The following is a 19,249-nucleotide window of genomic DNA, read 5'->3' as shown; positions in this document are numbered from 1 at the left end:
TCTTTTTGACTGTTCTTCCTAATACTCATTTTAAATGTTTAAAGAAGGCATATTTCTTGGAGTTTCTGTACCTCGAAAGCGAATATCCTTATTATAATCTTGGCCAGGTTTTCAGGTTGGGAGGGGGCTTTCCTGAGGGCAGATGGGAGTTTTCACCTCCTTACTCTTTTCATTACCGATTGCTTGGTAAAAACGTTGAGTGCTGCACAGTTTTTTACCACCCAGTAGCATAGGCATGGGACCATGTATGGCTGGGTCCCCTCTCTTTAAAGGTCCCATAGCAGCTGAATGGTCTGCTTTTATGGTATGTATGTGCATTTTGTCCTGTTAAAGAATGGATAACCTGTAACCTATCTGCCTTTCCAATCAGAGGCGGCTCTAGACTTTGTGAGGCCTTAGGCTAAACCTGAACATGAGGCCCTGCATCATGTTCTTCAAGTCACGGTGATCTGATTGGCTGTGGAATGGTTGTGCTACCGCAGCACCAGTTACAAGTGGCGACAGATATATGTTCAGGGCCAAAACTAGTGTCCCGTGGACCCCACAGCAAGTTCTTTTCAGTATACCAAGACCAATATTACCAATAATACAAGAAATAATATCACCATACCTATTACCACCATACTGTTACTGACCAAATACTGTATACTAAGACCAATATAACCAGTCAAAAAGGAGAAAATATTCTCACCATACATATAACTGTAATACCTGTAACTGACCAAATCCTGTATACTGACCTATGTTACCAATAATACCAGTATACAAGGAGGAATATTATCACCATGCATATTACCATCATACTGTTACTTGCCTAATCCTGTATACTGTGTGTATAATCCCTGTACAGTGACATCCCTGTTTGTATAATCCCTGTACAGTGACATCACTGTGTTTGTATTATCCCTGTACGGTGACATCACTGTATGTATTATCCCTGTACTGTGACATTACTGTGTGTATTATATTGTGTTACAGTAAAGCCTCAATGTGTACCACACTGTCTGTGATGGCACTGCACACGGGGTTTAGTAGTAGGTAGGGGGCAGTCGCATAGCAGTAGCATGATGGGTGGCACAGGCAAGAGCATGGTCTGTGTTAACATTATGTGTAATTTTGTTGCAGCCGGCCCTTAATGCTTACCGACCTGCTGATGGTGGGGTCCCAGGCACCGGAGGCTGCGTGCCTGTGCAGCTGCTGGCGAGTGCCATCTGTGTAATGGACAGTGGTGGATGCACCTGAATGCATGCAGCCATGGACTCTGATGAGACTGCAAGCGCTCCTTCTTTCTCCACTGTGCTTCAGGAGCGGGGTTGGAACCTAGGAAACGTGCCTGCGTAAAGCACGCTCCCAGCTCCAGCAGCCACTACTCTTAAAGTGGCAGAGGGGCTTAGAGGCGATTCTTTACTTAGTCCACTTAGGCCGACTGTCGCCTTAGCGAGGTCTTAGGCCTAAGTTGCCTAATGGAAGAGCCGCCTCTGTTTTCATTGCCTAGGAATCCAGTGGGTGGTCTGATTCAAAGATTGATCGCCTTCTCTGGATGAGGATGCATACAGAAATGGCTGATGGTCACTAATTAGGATGGCCCACTGGACAGCAAAGCCCAGAAGAGCAAGGATTGTAATAAATAAGTTGTACTGAATCTTTCCCCACACCACTATCTGTCTGCTGAGCTCCTCCTGCTATGATGCTGGTTGATCAGACCGGTTTTTAGATGTGACAAGTTTCCTTTTAACAACCTGCCTGCTACTGTAATAATCGGGCATATTGTAGGATCCACATTTGGTGGTCCACAGTTTGAAGACCACTGGTTTATAACAAGGCTATGGCTAAATACTGATTCTTTGTAACTAATGCTTTTATAGGTATAGGTCCCCTCTATAGGCTGAACACACACCGTGCATTTCTCCAAATGCTGTAAACTGTTGAGAAGATGTGTGATCTACTCAGCCAATATAGCCGCAATTTACTGTTCTCCATTGCTCCACATTGTACTCCATATAATTGTTCATTGAACACCCCTCATTGTTCTACTCATCCTCCCCCATACTCATATAAAGAGTCCCATTCTTGGTCTATTATAAGGAAATCTCGCATTGGAACATCATCCTTGGAGAGACCAGTACAGCTGCTAGCATTTTGCACTACATCATGGATTAACACTGAAATCCGAGCTTTTCCTTCCTCTACATATTTTGAATTTCAGATTTCTGTTTTTGATAGAATCTGTCAAACGTGGAGGATAAAGAAATCTTCTACATATTGGTCCCTGACAAACTGAGAGCAGGCTGTAAGTGGAATCTGCGTTTGATGTGAAGAGGCAGAGAGTGTCGGAGGAAGAGACAATAGTCACCGAATACAATAAGAAGGTATGTCAAGTATCAACTATTGCCTGTTAGTCTTTATTTTCTTATAAGTTTTATGCAGATCTAAGGAATACTTTTTGGATAAATTGATTTGCTCCATTCATTGTTCATTCATTTACGGTCTCTTTAACAACATCTTTTTCGTCACTTTTTCAAGTGTTTTCCTTTTATCTTTCAAAGATCAAGCAAAATGGCAGATTCCACTGTTAAATCTTAACTGTGGTGGTTTCTGTAGCCCAAGAGCAGAGCCACTTTGGCAGATTGCTACACTCCTAAGGGCAAAAATAAAACTTAAAGGGGTACTCTGGTAGAAACCAATTTTTTTTTTAAATCAACTGGTGCCAAAAAGCAAAACAGATTTGTAAAATACCTCTTTTTAAAAATCTTAACCCTTTTAGTACTTATCAGCTTCTGTATACTCTCAAAGGAAGTTGTATAGTTCTTTTCTGTCTTATCACAGTGCTCTCTGCTGACACCTCTGTCCGTGTCAGGAACTGTCCAGAGCAGGACAGCTCCAGGCAGCTCCTGACACGGACAGAGGTGTCAGCAGAGTGCGCTGTTTTCAGACAGTAAAAACTAAACAACTTCCTCTGGAGTATACAGCAGCTAAGTACCAGGTAGGATTAAGATTTTTAGATAGAAGTCATTTACGAATCTGTTTACAAAACATTTTAGCTCCAGTTGATTTAAAAAAAAATTGTTTTCCACTGGAGTACCCCTTTAACCACTGGAGTAGCTCTTTGTGACTGTAAATGTTTTACTAGGTGGGATACAGCAGGAGTGCTGAAAAATAAGTTAAAGAACCCTTCATTTCCCCAATAAATGGGGGTTCTAGATAGCTTTTACACCAAAAAAAAGTATAGAGGTCTAAAGTGGGAATATTAGTCATGCAATACCTTTCAGTCCTGCATGAGGGCATAACACAGTAAGATATGTTTACATGGGGCAGATATTAAAGATTTAACATCCGAATTTGCATTTGTAAAATCTGCGGTTTTGCTCAGGAAATCCACAGTGGCAAATGTGTATCAAAAGGTGCAGAATTTCCTGTGTATTAGAAAACTTAATCACTGTTTTTAAAATCCACAATTGCAGATTTTGCTGCAAATCTGCAATCATTAGACCAACATCACTTAACAGACCCCTGCGATCGCGCTGTGGGTGGTCCAATGAGTGTATCTAAGCACTGCAAGTGCTTAAGATGGCATTATCAGTTTGATCTAAAGGGTAAATGGTGGATATCAGTGGGGTCCCGGCTACTGATATAGGCCAGGACCTGCCGTCTATAAAGTGAGCGCAGCTCCTGTGCTCGCTTCGTAGTCGGAATGCCATTTTGATTCTGTGTGGGATTGTTTTCTGCAGCATGTGAATGAGATTTGTGAACATTGTATTCATTTTGCTTGTACAGTACTGTAATATTGTACAGATTTTCAACATCCAGACAGAAAATCCACAGCATGCCTTTTTCTTGTGAACTTACCTGTTACACAGCCAAACCCTGTGCTGTAAACCTACAAGATCGGTACTTGTTTATAGAGTCCTTACTGCACTCGAGCACCACGCAGGGAGGGCTGGACGAACAATAGCTAGATCATTTGTACGACCCTTTGCTATTATAAATCGTTGGCTGCACTTTCCCTATTACACAATGGGAAGTTCAGCCGAGGGCCAATGATTTTTTGATCTGTCAAAACAACACGATAAGCTTGCAAACATTTGTTGGCTGCCCGCAGGCCCTATTATACAGGTAGATGTTGACTTGTTCAGCCGATAATCACCCTGTGTAGTAGGACCCTTATAGTTTTACCTGGATCTTTACTGGGACCAATTTTTTGGTTTAATTTCTTCATTAGTGATATTGCAAAAGGTCTCATTGGTAAAGTGTGTCTTTTTGCTGATAATACAAAGTTATGTGACAGGGTTGATTGATGTTCCTGGAGGGATATGCCAAATGGAAGAGCATTTAGGCAAACTAGAAGAATGGTCAAAACTCTGGCAACTGAAATTTTATGTGGATAAGTGCAAGATAATGCACCAGGGGCGTAAAAACCCTCGGGCAGAATATAGAATATTTGACACAGTCTTGACCTCAATATCTGGGATTTAGGAGTAATTATTTCAGAAGACTTAAAGGTAGGAAGACAATGTAATAGAGCAGCAGGAAATGCTAGCAGAATGCTTGGATGTATAGGGAGAGGTATTAGCAGTAGAAAGAGAGAAGTGCTCATGCCGCTGTACAGAACACTGGTGAGACCTCACTTGGAGTATTGTACGCAGTACTGGAGGCCGTATCTCCAGAAGGATATAGTTACTCTGGAGAGAGTTCAGAGAAGATACTAAACTAGTACATGGATTGCAGGATAAAACTTACCAGGAAAGGTTAAAGGACCTTGACATGTATAGAAGAAAGAGGGGATAGGATAGAGACTTTCATATACATAAAGAGAATAAACACGGTAAAGGAGGAGAGGAGATTTAAAAGAAGAAAAACTACCACAAGAGGACATAGTTTTATATTAGAGGGACAAATGTTTATGCAGTAATATCAGGAAGTATTTCTTTACTGAGAGAGTAGTGGATGCATGGAATAGTCTTCCTGTAGAAGTGGTCGCTGCAAATACAGTGAAGGAATTTAAGCATGCATGGGATAAGCATAAGGCTATCCTTCATATAAGATAGGGACAAGGACTATTGATAGGATTCAAATTATTGGGCAGACTAGATGGGCCAAATGGTTCATATCTGCCGACACATTCTATGTTTCTATGTCTATTTCTATCTTTTGACAGCCTTTTATTTGTAAACTAGCATGTCTGGGTCTTGATGGTGACGGCTGCACAGAACGGTATTGTAGACTGCAGGTTGTGCACTCCTGCCTTAGAATTATAGACTAACACAGTAGATACTTTTATCGCAGTGTACATAGTTCACTTGACCTTGTGGAGCTTGGAAAGCTTTTAGCTTCTACTTGACAAATAAATTATAATAAACAGTGTTTTTATTTTATAAGCCAACGCCACTTTTATACCCATAGCACTTGTGAGCTCTGTGCCAGGTTCATCTCTTCACATTGAGAAAACTTTTGTATGGAATTTTTTACATGCAACTTTTTTTGATTTCCTGCAATACAGAATTTTATGTTTCTGTAAAGCTTCCTGGTGACATTGCTAATGCCCCAAAACCTTAATTGTACAAGGAGTAGGTCAGAAAGGCAAAGATTTGTAGGACTATATTCATATATCTGATGTATGCGATGCAGAAAATGATTATTTAAACCTTAGATAATAGTAAAAACCATAAGACTTACAACAATAAGCGTGTTATGACAATGGGTTATACTTCATGTGCAACCTTATTTATGAACTATTAAGTAACTATCTACCCGTTTTATATGGGGCCCCTTAAAAAAAAAAAGGTCAAGCTTTTGTGGACTTCTCTCCCTATAGGAACCACAAACAAATAAGAGAGGATTGCTGGAAGCAAGTAAAGCTCACTTATAAATGTATGTACTGTAATAAAGGCAATAACCTATATACTGACGGGAATGTGTGGAGCTGTTGGTTTGTTCACAGACAGACTTAACTGTATAAATATATTACAAATACACTTTTGGTTTTTATCTGATAGTCCCTTGTGGTCCCATAGTATGCCATACACTCATGTAACACAACATAGTCTCCATAAAGAGCACTTCCACCCAAATTAAAATTAAGAAAGGATAAAGCATGATACCACAACATATGATGGAGAGAAATAGCTGTGTCTTATGGGGCTATGCACAAGTATAAACCTTGCCAGAAGAGATAAGAAGTACAGCTAATGGTCTACATGACTACATCAGTTAAGGAATAGAGGTCTCTGCCTGTTCAGTCATCATTAAGTCTGTAGCCCTCCAAAGTCTTATAACAGCGCACATCAGTGTCTGGGGACTTCGAGCGCAGGCCATTGGTGAAGATGGTTATCTCTCTGCATGGCTCCCACTAACTACTGATGGATTGTGCATTGGTGAGGCAATGTATATTATGCTACTCCACCCTCATTATTAGAAGTTGGAGAGCAAGGGAACCATATATTGTACCTGCCGATGGGCCTCTTCTGTCTCTGTCCAGTCCTGGTAAAACTATACCCCCAGCATGTCATGACAGGCTGCAGACCAGTGGGAACAATCTGCCAGCCAAAACATTACAACATTTTAATACTGTGCTGCTGCTTCTGTGCATACTCTCAGCAACAACTATACATGCTCCTGTGGTATCTAACACCAAAACGTTAGCAGATCCTTTAATTTCTATAGGTTGTGAGACGGGGCTTCCATGGATTAGACATCTGGCCTCAGATATCTTATCCCCTATCCAAAGGATAGGGAATAAGATGTCTGATCGCAGGGGTTATGCCCCCTTTCATAAACATGGATGAAGGTGACATCACGAGGTGGGCCTGGCGCGACGTCACATCTCCATCTCTGTAACAGCACCCAGCACAGAATGCCGGTAGCTCACCGAGATCTCGAAGATCCTTTGGATAGAGGATAAGATGTCGAAGACAGGAATACCCCTTTAAGCATATCCCACAGTCATTCAGACTAAGATCTGTGGAACATGGAGGCCAAGACAACACCTTGAACTTGAAATTGTCACGTTCTTTAGTTCCATTAGTCAACAATTTTTACCATTTGGCAGGGTGATATTCTGCTGACAGAGACCACTGCTGTTATGGTATTTTGGTGCCATGAAACCAGGTTGTACATATCAAAGTATCATCAACATGAATTCTAAGACCCAATGTATATCCTTGCCCAGAGCATCACACTGCCACAATGCTGAATTGTCTTCTTCCCATAGTGCATGCTTGTGATATCTATTCTTTAGGTGCCTACATGGTATATAAGATAAGACAACCTCATTCCTCTGTGGTCCAGTTCTGAAACTACCTTGTTCGTTGTAGATGTATTTTGTCGGTAGATAGGGGACAACATGGACACTGGACAACATGACCTTCTGTTTTTGTTAAATTAGTGTATTTTTACTTTAAAGTAATTTGTGCTACTGTAGCTCTTCTTTCAGACCAGACTGACTAGCATTCTCTCCCAGTTTGCAGCAGTGAACTTTGGCCACAGATTCTAGTTCACTGGTTGCTTTTCCTTCTCTACTTTAAGTAGATACTAACAGCTGCATATCAGGAACCCCCCCTCCCAAGACTTCCATTCTGGACATGCTTTGACCTGACCATCTAGCCATCACAGTTTGGCTCTTCTCAAAGTGGCTTAGATCCATACACTTGGCCATTGTTTTATTTATTATTTTTTTTTTTTTAGGTACGCCCTTGGTCCTTAACCCCTTCACGACGAGCGACGTACATGTACGGCGCCGCAAAATGTCACTTGGCGCGCGGCGACGTACATGTACGTCGCGGGGTTCCGGGAGCGCCGCGTCACCAGTAGAGGTGATAAGACCGGGATGACTGCTGTTATCTGGTGACCCGGAAAATAAGAGGGATCGTAGGTGTCCGAGACACCCTAGATCCCCCTAAAGGGATAGGAGTTTGGTGGCAGGGTTGCCACCCCTCCTATCCCTGCTATTGGTCGGCCGAGGGACCGACCGATAGCAGACCGGGGGAGGGGGGGTTAAAGTTCGGTTCCCCCGCTCTGCCCACCTATCGGTGTCCGGGCAAAACGGGGGAAGCGTCCAGGGAGGGTCGGCGCCGAAGGTCCCTACCTGGATCCCGGATCGCGATCCTCCATGCGGGGATCCCCCACGTGCGGCGGCGGCAGCGGCTTCTGGGTCCTGCTAGGTGAGTTGTTGCCTAGCAACATCCGGAGGGCCACAGTTTACAGTGGTCTCTAAACCGTGGCCCTCCAGATGTTGCAAAACTACAACTCCCAGCATGCCCAGACAGCAGTTTGCTGGCTGGGCATGCTGAGAGTTGTAGTTTTGCAACATCTGGAGGGCCACAGTTTTGAGACCACTGGACAGTGATTTACAACTTGAACCCCTCTAAATCTTGCAAAACTACAACTCCCAGCATTCAGGAACAGCATAAGGCTGTCTTGGCATGCTGGGAGTTGTACTTGCGTGCCTCCAGCCATTGCATAACTAAATCTCCCAGCATGCCCTTCCGCAATCAGTACATGCTGGGAGTTGCAGTTTTGCAACAGTTGGAGGCACACTGGTTGGAAAATACTGAGTTAGGTCATATAACCTAACTCAAGGTTTTCCAGCCAGTGTGCCTCCAGCTGTTGCAAAACTACAACTCCCAGCATGCATGGTCTGTCAGTGCATGCTGGGAGTTGTAGTTTTGACCCCCCTCCCGTGTGAATGTACAGGCTACATTCACACTGGCGGCAGATTACAGTGAGTTCCCCGCTGCAAATTTGAGATGCGGCAAATTTTCCGCCGCAGCTCAAACTCCTAGCGGGAGACTCAGTGTAATCCGCCGCCAGTGTGAATGTAACCTAAAAACACTACACTACACTAACATAAAATAAAGAGTAAAACACTACATATACACACGTACACTGCCCCCCCACCCCCCTTCTCCAATAAAAATTAAAAACGTATTGTACGGCAGTGTTTCTAAGATGGAGCCTCCAGCTGTTGCAAAACAAAAACTCCCAGCATTTCTGGACAGCAATTGACTGTCCAAGCATGCTGGGAGTTTAGCAACAGCTGGAGGCGCCCTGTTTGGGAATCACTGGCGTAGAATACCCCTATGTCCACCCCTATGCAAGTCCCTAATTCATGCCTCAAATGCACATGGCGCTCTCACTTTGGAGCCCTGTCGTATTTCAAGGCAACAGAATAGGGTCACATATGGGGTATCGCCGTACTCGGGAGAAATTGCCTAACAAATTTTGGGGGGCTTTTTCTCCTTTTACCCCTTATGAAAAGGAACAGTTGGGGTCTACACCAGCATGTTAGTGTAAAAAAATAAAAATGTTTACACTAACATGCTGGTGTTGCCCTATACTTTTCATTTTCACAAGAGGTAAAAGGGAAAAACGCCCCCCAAAATTTCTAACACAATTTCTCCCGAGTACGGAGATACCCCATATGTGGGCGCAAAGTGCTCTGGGGGCGCACAACAAGGCCCAGAAGGGAGAGTGCGCATGTACATTTGAGGGGATTTGCACAGAGGTGGCTGATTGTTACAGCGGTTCTGACAAACGCAAAAAAAAAACACACCCACATGTGACCCCATTTCGGAAACTACACCCCTCACGGAATGTAATGAGGGGTGCAGTGAGAATTTACACCCCACAGGTGTCTGACGGATCTTTGGAACAGTGGTCCGTGAAAATGAAAAATTTTGCACAGCCCACTGTTCCAAAGATCTGTCAGACACCAGTGGGGGGTAAATGCTCACTGTACCCCTCATTACATTCTGTGAGGGGTCTAGTTTCCAAAATGGTATGCCATGTGGGGGTTATTTTGCTGTTCTGGCACCATAGGGGCTTCCTAAATGCGACATGCCCCCCGAGCAAAATTTGCTCTCAAAAAGCCAAATATGACGCCTTCCCTTCTGAGCATTCTAGTTCGCCCGTAGTGCACTTCAGGTCCACTTATGGGGTACCTCCATACTCAGAAGAGATGGGGTTACAAATTTTGGGGGGTCTTTTCTGCTATTAACCCTTGCAAAAATGTGAAATTTGGGGGGGAAACCCACATTTTAGTGAATTTTTTTTTTTTTTTTTTACATATGCAAAAGTCGTGAAACACCTGTGGGGTATTAAGGCTCACTTTATCCCTTGATACGTTCCTCAAGGGGTCTAGTTTCCAAAATGGTATGCCATGTGTTTTTTTTTTGCTGTTCTGGCACCATAGGGGCTTCCTAAAGGTGACATGCCCCCCAAAAACCATTTCAGAAAAACGTACTCTCTAAAATCCCCTTGTCGCTCCTTCGCTTCTGAGCCCTCTACTGCGCCCGCCGAACACTTTACATAGACATATGAGGTATGTCCTTACTCGAGAGAAATTGGGCTACAAACATAAGTATACATTTTCTCCTTTTACCCCTTGTAAAAATTCAAAAATTGGGTCTACAAGAACATGCGAGTGTAAAAAATGAAGATTTTGAATTTTCTCCTTCACTTTGCTGCTTTTCCTGTGAAACACCTAAAGGGTTAAAACATTTACTGAATGTCATTTTGAATACTTTGGGGGGGTGCAGTTTTTATAATGGGGTCATTAATGGGGTATTTCTAATATGAAGACCCTTCAAATCCACTTCAAACCTGAACTGGCCCCTGAAAAATTGCGAGTTTGAAAATTTTGTGAAAAATTGGAAAATTGCTGCTGAACTTTGAAGCCCTCTGGTGTCTTCCAAAAGTAAAAACTAGTCACTTTTATGATGCAAACATAAAGTAGACATATTGTATATGTGAATCCAAAAAAAAAAATATTTGGAATATCCATTTTCCTTACAAGCAGAGAGCTTCAAAGTTAGAAAAATGAAATTTTTTTAATTTTTTCATCAAATTTGGGAATTTTTCACCAAGAAAGGATGCAAGTTACCACAAAATTTTACCACTAAGTTAAAGTAGAATATGTCACGAAAAAACAATCTCAGAATCAGAATGATAACTAAAAGCATTCCAGAGTTATTAATGTTTAAAGTGACAGTGGTCAGATTTGCAAAAAAGGGCTTCGTCCTAGAGGTGAAAATGGGCTCCGTCCTCAAGGGGTTAAAGGGTAGCTCCCACCATCACTTTTTTTTCTTTTTTCTGTCCCTGCCTATTACTCATCTATCCCTAATCCCCTCCCTGCCTTTAATTTTATTTTTTTTACATATTAAAAAATGCCTTTTTGTCTGCCTGGTAGTGTGCTCACGACCAGGCAGACTTCCCCAGCAGGCACCATGTCACTGATGCCTGCTGGGGCCGACACTTCCGCCCGTAGTTTACCTATACAGGGTGCCTCCAGCTGTTTCCCCACTGCAACTCCCAGCTTGCCCTGACATCTATTGGCTGTCAGGGCATGCTGGGAGTTGTAGTGGGGAAACAACTGGAGGCATACTGTATAGCTGAAAACAGTATCTGTGATCGCTGTGCACATCCCGCTCCCCGCCGCGCAGCCCGCAACCCCCCCCCCCCCCGTTGCGCCGCTCAACTCACTCCCCACCCCCCCCCCTTAGTTTACCTATTCAGTGTATCTCCAGCTGTTTCCCCACTGCAACTCCCAGCTTGCCCTAACATCTATTGGCTGTCAGGGCATGCTGGGAGTTGTAGTGGGGAAACAACTGGAGGCATACTGTATAGGTGAATGGCCGCACATCCCGCTCCCGCCGCGCAGCCTGCAACCCCCCTGGCCCCTCTGCGCCAACCCACTACCCCCCCTCCCCTCCCCCCGCAAAAGCACAAAAACACCTTGAAAACAGACACAACATAGATATTTTTACCTGTCGCCGGGGCCTGCCAGGGAGCCTGCGCGCGTCCTCTTCTTTCAAAGCTGATTGACAGGCGGGAGCGAGCACCGCAGTGAATGAATTACGACTCGTAACCAGGCTTCAACAAGTCAAAATTAATTAGTGACGTCACTGCCTAATGCATTCGGCCACTAGGAGGGCGACCCCTAGTGGCCGAATTTAAAAGTGATTTTAAAATCATTTTTTTTATTAAAGTATATTAGAGATATGTTGTTGTACTTAAGTACTACAACATATAAATTTTTTGATTTCATGACAGTGCCCATTTAAAGGTGTTGTCCAGGATAAGAAAAATATTGCTTTTCTTTTGCAAAAACAGAGCCACTCTTGTCTACAGGTTGCAGTTTGGCTTCATTAAAGGGGTTCTCAGGTGCTTGCACATCTTATCCCCTATCCAAAGGATAGGAGTTAAGATGCCTGATCGTGGGAGTCCCGCCGCTGGGGACGCCTGCGATCATGCACGCGGCACCCCATTTGTAATCAGTCCCCGGAGCGTGTTCGCTCCGGGTCTGATTACGGGCGACTACAGGGCCGGCGGCGTGTGATGTCACGCTCCGCTCCTCATTGCAAGCATATGGGAGGGGGCGTGATAGCTATCACGCCCCCTCCCGTCGGTTTGCATTGAGGGGCGGAGCGTGACGTCACACGGGGGAGCAGGCGTGACGTCACACGCCGCCGGCCCTGTAGTCGCCCGTAATCAGACCCGGAGCGAACACGCTCCGGGGAATGATTAGAAACGGGGTGCCGCGTGCATGATCACGGGCGTCCCCAGCTGCGGGACTCCCGCGATCAGGCATGTTATCCCCTATCCTTTGGATAGGGGATAAGATGTGTAACCACCGGAGAATCCCTTTAAAGTGAATGGGCCTGAGCTGCAGTATTAAACATGACTTGCGGACAAGACTCCTGCTGTTTTTGCAAAAGTGATGCAGTATTTTTCTTATGCTGGTCCAAAATATTAAAATATAATGTTAATTAAACCGCACGGTCAATGGCATAAATGTGAACCAAGTCCAGAATTGTGTATTTTTAGTCATATAGTAGAAATAAATTAAATGAAAAGTGATCAAAAAGTCCTATTAAAACAAAAATGGTACCAATAAAAACTACAGACAATGCAAAAATGAGCCCTGTATAGCCCTGTATACTGAGAAATTAAATAGTTTTAGGGGTCAGAAGATGACAATTTTAAGCATACTAATTTTCATACATAAAGTTATAATTTTTTCAGAGTAGTGAAGTAAAACAAACTATATCAATTGGGTTCATATTTTACTATATCAATTTTAATCATATGGATCTATAAAATAAAGATGTGTAATTTTTTTTACATTTTTTTTTTTTTGTTTCACTGTAGCTTTGGCAAAATGAAGGATGTCATTGCAAAGTACAATTGGTGTTGCAAAAACAAGCCCTTTATCCGTGTCTGTAGGTAAAAAAAAAAGAAAGTTTATTAAGTTGAGAATGAAAAAATGAGAGTGCAAAAATGAAAAATCCCTGCCTATTTAAGGGATAAAAGGAGTATTCCAGGATGTAAAAATTTTCATTCAGATTGCCAGCAGTAAAAAAAAAAAAAAATAGAGATGCGTACCTGCCATCACTCCTCCGGTAACCTGCTTGCCACGATACTCTTCCTGGTTTCTGGTGATCGGTGAGTCATACTGCACTCCAATCACCAGATGCAGCGAAGTCCCGCTTCAGCAGACGATGGGCTGAACGGTAGTGTGATGTTTTCGGCCCCGGCACCTGGCCCAGGCCTCCAGCTTCACCAGATCCCTCTGTAATATTATGTTATCCTTCTATGTGGTGATCACCTAGTTTAGTTCCATCTGCAAATATTGAGATTCTACTCTGTAATCCTTCTACAAGGTCATTAATAATCATGTTGAATAGAAGTGGACCCAGTACTGACCCCAGTGGTCCTCACTTGTCACCAAACCAGAGTAATTTCCATTGATTCCCACCCTCTGCTTCCCATTACTGAACCATTTGCTAACCTATTTACATTCCATCCCCCCTAGTCCCAGCACCCTCATTTTGTGGGCCAACCTTTTGTGTGGCACAGTATTAAATGCCTTAGAAAAGTCCAATCTATTAACAATGGGAAATATGTGCTACAGAACTCCCTTCCAGGTAGTGGACCCATAGGCATCATGACCTGGGAGTGATTTTCCCTGGTGTCTACCAAGTGACAGACAGATTGCAAACAGCAGCTTACAGCAATGAGGTGGGATTTCTTCTACCAAAGTCCAAAACATTCAGGATATCCCACCCTCTGTAAGCTGGACAAGTGCAGTTAAACATATTTAAATTTGAAGAGCATGTTCCCTGGTAAACGTGACTATGTACAAGGGCAGTATTACGGAGTATGTTCATCATTCAGTTCAGAGACTATTCATCATCCAATCCAGGGCTGAACAACGGTGATTGTTTGCTACGATAAATAATACAATTCCTAGAAAGATTTTTAAATGGTTTTCGTATTGTCCTGGAGGAGACAGAGCACAGTGTCCTCCTAAGTGCATGCACTGTAAAGACAGACATCATGACATAGTATGTCCTTGAGCTGCTTTTATGTAGTGTAATAACAATGTTGTTGTTTATTGAAACTGGCTATAGATCGTTAATGGTCTTTAAAGGTAGGATAAAATAAATAAATAATAATAAAAGCATAATTTTTTTTCTATTTTTGCTATAATGTGTCGGGGGGGGGGGGGGGGGGTCTGTGAAGGCTGGAACCTGACCCTGCATACATGAAATTACCTATTGTTTGGATGGACTGAATCCTAGTGGTACTTCTTTTATTTCCTACTATAACCTCTAAAGGCGGCCATACCTATCAGATAGAAATAGTTACATAGGTACATAGTTAGTACAGTCGAAAAAAGACATATGTCCATCAAGTTCAACCAGGGAATTAAGGGGTAGGGGTGTGGCGCGATATTGGGGAAGGGATGGGATTTTATATTTCTTTATAAGCATTAATGTTATTTTGTTCCAGGAATGTATCTAATCATGTTTTAAAGCTGTTAATTTTTCCTGCTGTGACCAGTTCCTGAGGTAGACTTTTCCATAAGTTCACAGTTCTCATGGTAAAGAAGGCGTGTCGCCCCTTGAGACTAAACTTTTTCTTCTCCAGATGGAGGGAGTGCCCCCTTGTCCTTTTGGGGGGGATTTAACCTGGAACAGTTTTTCTCCATATTTTTTGTATGGGCCATTAATATACTTATATACGTTTATCATATCCCCCCTTAAAGGAGTAGTCCAGTGGTGATTCAGTGGTGAGCAACTTATCCCCTATCCTAAGGATAGGGGATAAGTTGCAGATCGCGGGGGGTCCGACCGCTGGGGCCCCCTGCGATCTTCTGTACGGAGCCCCGACAGCCCGCTGGAAGGGGGCGTGTCGACCTCCGCACGAGGCGGCGGCCGACACGCCCCCTCAATACAACTCTATGGCAGAGCCGAAGCGCTGCCTTCGGCAATCTCCGGCTCTGCCATAGAGATGTATTGAGGGGGCGTGTCGGCCGCCGCCTCGTGCGGGGGTCGACACCCGCTATCTCGGCGGAGAGCCGGGGCCCCGTACAGAGAGATCGCAGGGGGCCCCAGCGGTCGGACCCCCCGCGATCTCAAACTTATCCCCTATCCTTAGGATAGGGGATAAGTTTTTCACCACTGGACTACCCCTTTAAACGTCTCTTCTCAAGACTAAACAATTGTAACTCCTTTAATCGCTCCTCATAGCTAAGATGATCCATGCCCCATATTAGTTTAGTCGCGCGTCTCTGCACCCTTTCCAACTCCGCAGTGTCCCTTTTATGAACAGGTGCCCAAAACTGAACAGCATATTCCAGGTGAGGCCGTACCAATGCTTTATAAAGGGGGGAGTATTATGTCCCTGTCCCTTGAGTCCATGCCTCTTTTTATACATGACAATATCCTGCCGCCTTTGGAAGCAGCAGCCTGACATTGCATGCTATTCTGTAGTCTGTGATCTACATGTACACCCAGATCCTTCTCTACCAGTGACTCTGCCAGTTTAATCCCCCCTAAGACATACGATGCATGCAGGTTATTAGTACCCAGATGCATAACTTTACATTTATCCACATTGAACCTCATTTGCCAAGTGGATGCCCAGACACTTAGTCTATCCAAGTCATCTTGTAACTTATACACATCCTCTATAGACTGTACTGTGCTACAAAGCTTGGTGTCATCTGCAAAGATAGAAACAGAGCTGTTAATACCATCCTCTATATCATTGATAAATAAATTAAACAGCAGCGGGCCCAGTACTGAACCTTGGGGTACACCACTAATAACCGGGGACCAATCCGAGTACGAATCATTGACCACCACTCTCTGGGTACGATCCATGAGCCAGTGTTCAATCCAGTTACAAACTAAAATTTCCAAACCCAAAGACCTTAACTTACCTGTCAGACGTCTATGAGGGACAGTATCAAACGCTTTAGCAAAATCCAGAAACACTATATCCACAGCCATTCCTCTGTCAAGGCTTCTACTCACCTCTTCATAAAAGCAAATTAGATTGGTTTGACAAGTTCTATCCTTAGTAAACCCCATGCTGGCTATCACTTATAATACAATTATCCCCTATGTATTCCTGTATGTAATCCCTTATAAGTCCTTCAAACAATTTACCCACAATGCACGTTAAACTTACCGGTCTATAATTGCCTGGCGAAGACCTAGAGCGCTTCTTGAAGATTGGTACCACATTCGCCTTGCGCCAGTCCCTTGGCACAATACCAGACACCAGAGAATCTCTAAATATCATGAACAAGGGTACAGATATTACTGAACTTACCTCTCTAAGAACTCTTGGGTGTAGTCCATCCGGTCCTGGGGATTTGCTTACATTTATATCACTTAACTTACCTTGTACCATCTCTACATTAAGCCAGTTCAGTACATTACATGATGTGTTACCAGCACTGACCTGTCCAATGTCAGCTCCTTCTTCCATAGTATATACAGAACTAAAGAACCCATTCAGTAGCTCCGCCTTCTCTTGATCGCCTGTGACAACCTCCCCATTATCATTATTAAGGGGTCCTACATGCTCTGTCCTTGTTTTTTTTTGCATTTATATATCTAAAAAAATATTTAGGATTAGTTTTGCTTTCTTTGGCCACCTGTCTCTCGTTTTGATTACATTTTTACAGATTTTATTAAGCTTTGTACTGTTTAAATGTTATCGCTGACCCATCAGATTTGTATTATTTGAAGGCTATTTTTTTTGTTGTTTATTGCTCTTTTAACATAATTTGTCAGCCATGTAGGATTTAGTTTTAATCGTTTATATTTGTTCCCCTTTGGTATATATTTAGCTGTATAGTTATTTAGAGTTGATTTCAAGATGTCCCATTTACCTTCTGTATCAGTATTTGACAACACCTCCCCCCAGTCTATGTCCTGTAGTGCAGCTCTCAGCCCAGGGAAGTTTGCCTTTTTAAAGTTATATGTTTTTGCCTTCCCGCCTGTCTTTGTTTTCTACATTTTAAGTCAAAAGTAACTATATTACTAGGTTGATGGTTGAACAATTGTTGAATAAACAATTGTCTGATAAACTATAATTTTGCTAATTTGCTAATATTATTATATTAACCATTATAGTTGCTATAATTGGCCATTATAGAATATTTTTTTGCTGAAAGATCCTTGTTGAGTGAAAGGTATCAACCAAAAATTAAGTCCAACTAGGCCGATCTCTGAGCGTCCAAACCAACAGAAGCATTTTCATAAATTTTGTTCTAATGTGTATGAGTACTTTTAATGTAGCTTTTTTAATGAGTATTGAGTTAGATTAGTCCAGGTGATCAGGTCTGATCAAAGACCCAAGGATAGACAACAAGCAAGGTTTAGTAATGACAGATGATAATAAAGGGACCCTTTGCATGTCAGCGTCTCCCCGATCCTCTTACACTACAGGGGTGTGGAAATTTTATAAAAAACTACTTGTCCACGGGACTAAAATGGAGCAAAATCTACTTGTCCCTCATGACGATCCACTTGTCCGGGCCAATTTTCGCTTTTACGCTCTGATTTTTTCCTCCTCGCCCTATAATAGCCATAACTACCTACTATAAGGATACCTTTTAATTTTTCAATAACATATTCTCCGAACCAAATATATATATATATATATATATATATATATATATATATATATATATATAATTATCGGTGAAGTGAAATTGAAATAGTAAAAGATAATTTAGCAGATTTGGTGGTTTTTCTTTTCTGCGCCATTTACCTTGTGGTTGAGGTAACATGTTAGTTTTATACTTTAGGCGCCTGATTACAGCAATACCAGATTTGTATCGTTTACGTCATGTTTTACTAATTCTGAAAGTTTTCAAATTTTTTCATTGCCATTTTTTAACCCCTGTAGCTTTATTTTTTTTCCGCATACCAGGCTGTATGAGGGCTCATTTTTTGCGCCATAATCTGTTTTTGTATCGGTACCATCTTGGTATTGATCTGACTTTTTAATCGCTTTTTAACTTTTTTTTCTGGGATATTATAAAAATTGCAAATCTGTGGTTTGGTATTTTTATTACATTTACCGTACGGGATACATAATGTTATATTTTAATAGGTTGTACAATTACGCACGAAGCGATACCAAATATGTTTATTTTTATTATGTTTGCATGTTTTTATATAGGAAAAGGGGGTGATTTGAACTTTTAACATGGAAGGGGTTAATGCAGTGGTCTTCAAACTGTGGCCCTCCAGATGTTGCAAAACTACAACTCCCAGCATGCCCGGACAGCCAACGGCTGTCCTGGCATGCTGGGAATTATAGTTTTGTAACATCTGGAGGGGCACAGTTTGAAGACCACTAGGTTAATGTGTGTCTTTCAAACTTTTATTAAAACTTTTTAATTTTTTTAATTTTTTTTTTTTTTACACTTACTTATATGAGGAATCATCAGATTCCTCTGACAGATGAATAGAGTTCTATTGAACTCTATTAATCTGTGTGCTCTGTGATCCATTGAAAGAGCCTGGTCCAGCCAGGATCTATCAATGACAGAGCCGGGACAGGAGGAAGCAGAGGTAAGTCCTCCGGCTACCTCCATAGTGGATCGCCCCCCTGCGATCGCGCTGCGGGGGGGCGATCCACCCCCACTAGCCCACCAGGGAGCATTCACATGTCCCTTAAGACGCCGCTGTCAGCTTTGAGTTAATAGCCAGCCGCAGCAATCGCCGCATGCTGGCTATTAGCGGCGGCCCCCGGCTACTGAGAACAGCCGGGGGCTGCAGAGTATGGAGCGGGCAGGAATCCCGAGCCCGCTCCATACATACTGCAGAGCGCCGCATGCATCTCCCCGTGCAGACGCGCCTCCTTCCCTCAGCTCTCCAAAGCTACAGCTGGGGGGAGTGAAGGCAGAGGACGCAGGTCTGCACGGGGAGCAAGAAGCCACGCCACT

At 43.0% G+C, this 19,249-nt stretch overlaps 1 protein-coding gene across 4 annotated transcripts in view; it reads left to right on the top strand.

The window, feature by feature from the left end:
• TSPAN4 (tetraspanin 4) overlaps positions 1-19,249 on the top strand; it is a 719,066-nt gene that overhangs the window by 27,594 nt on the left and 672,223 nt on the right. For all 4 annotated transcript variants that reach the window (XM_056526916.1, XM_056526919.1, XM_056526918.1 and 1 more), the window contains exon 2: positions 2,224-2,369. The gene's annotated coding sequence lies outside the window, so the exon portion shown is untranslated. The remainder of the gene's footprint in view (positions 1-2,223; positions 2,370-19,249) is intronic.

This window comes from Hyla sarda, chromosome 6 (assembly GCF_029499605.1).
Source record: "Hyla sarda isolate aHylSar1 chromosome 6, aHylSar1.hap1, whole genome shotgun sequence".
Taxonomy (NCBI): Eukaryota; Metazoa; Chordata; class Amphibia; order Anura; family Hylidae; genus Hyla; species Hyla sarda.
This window is presented reverse-complemented; position numbering and strand designations above follow the sequence as displayed.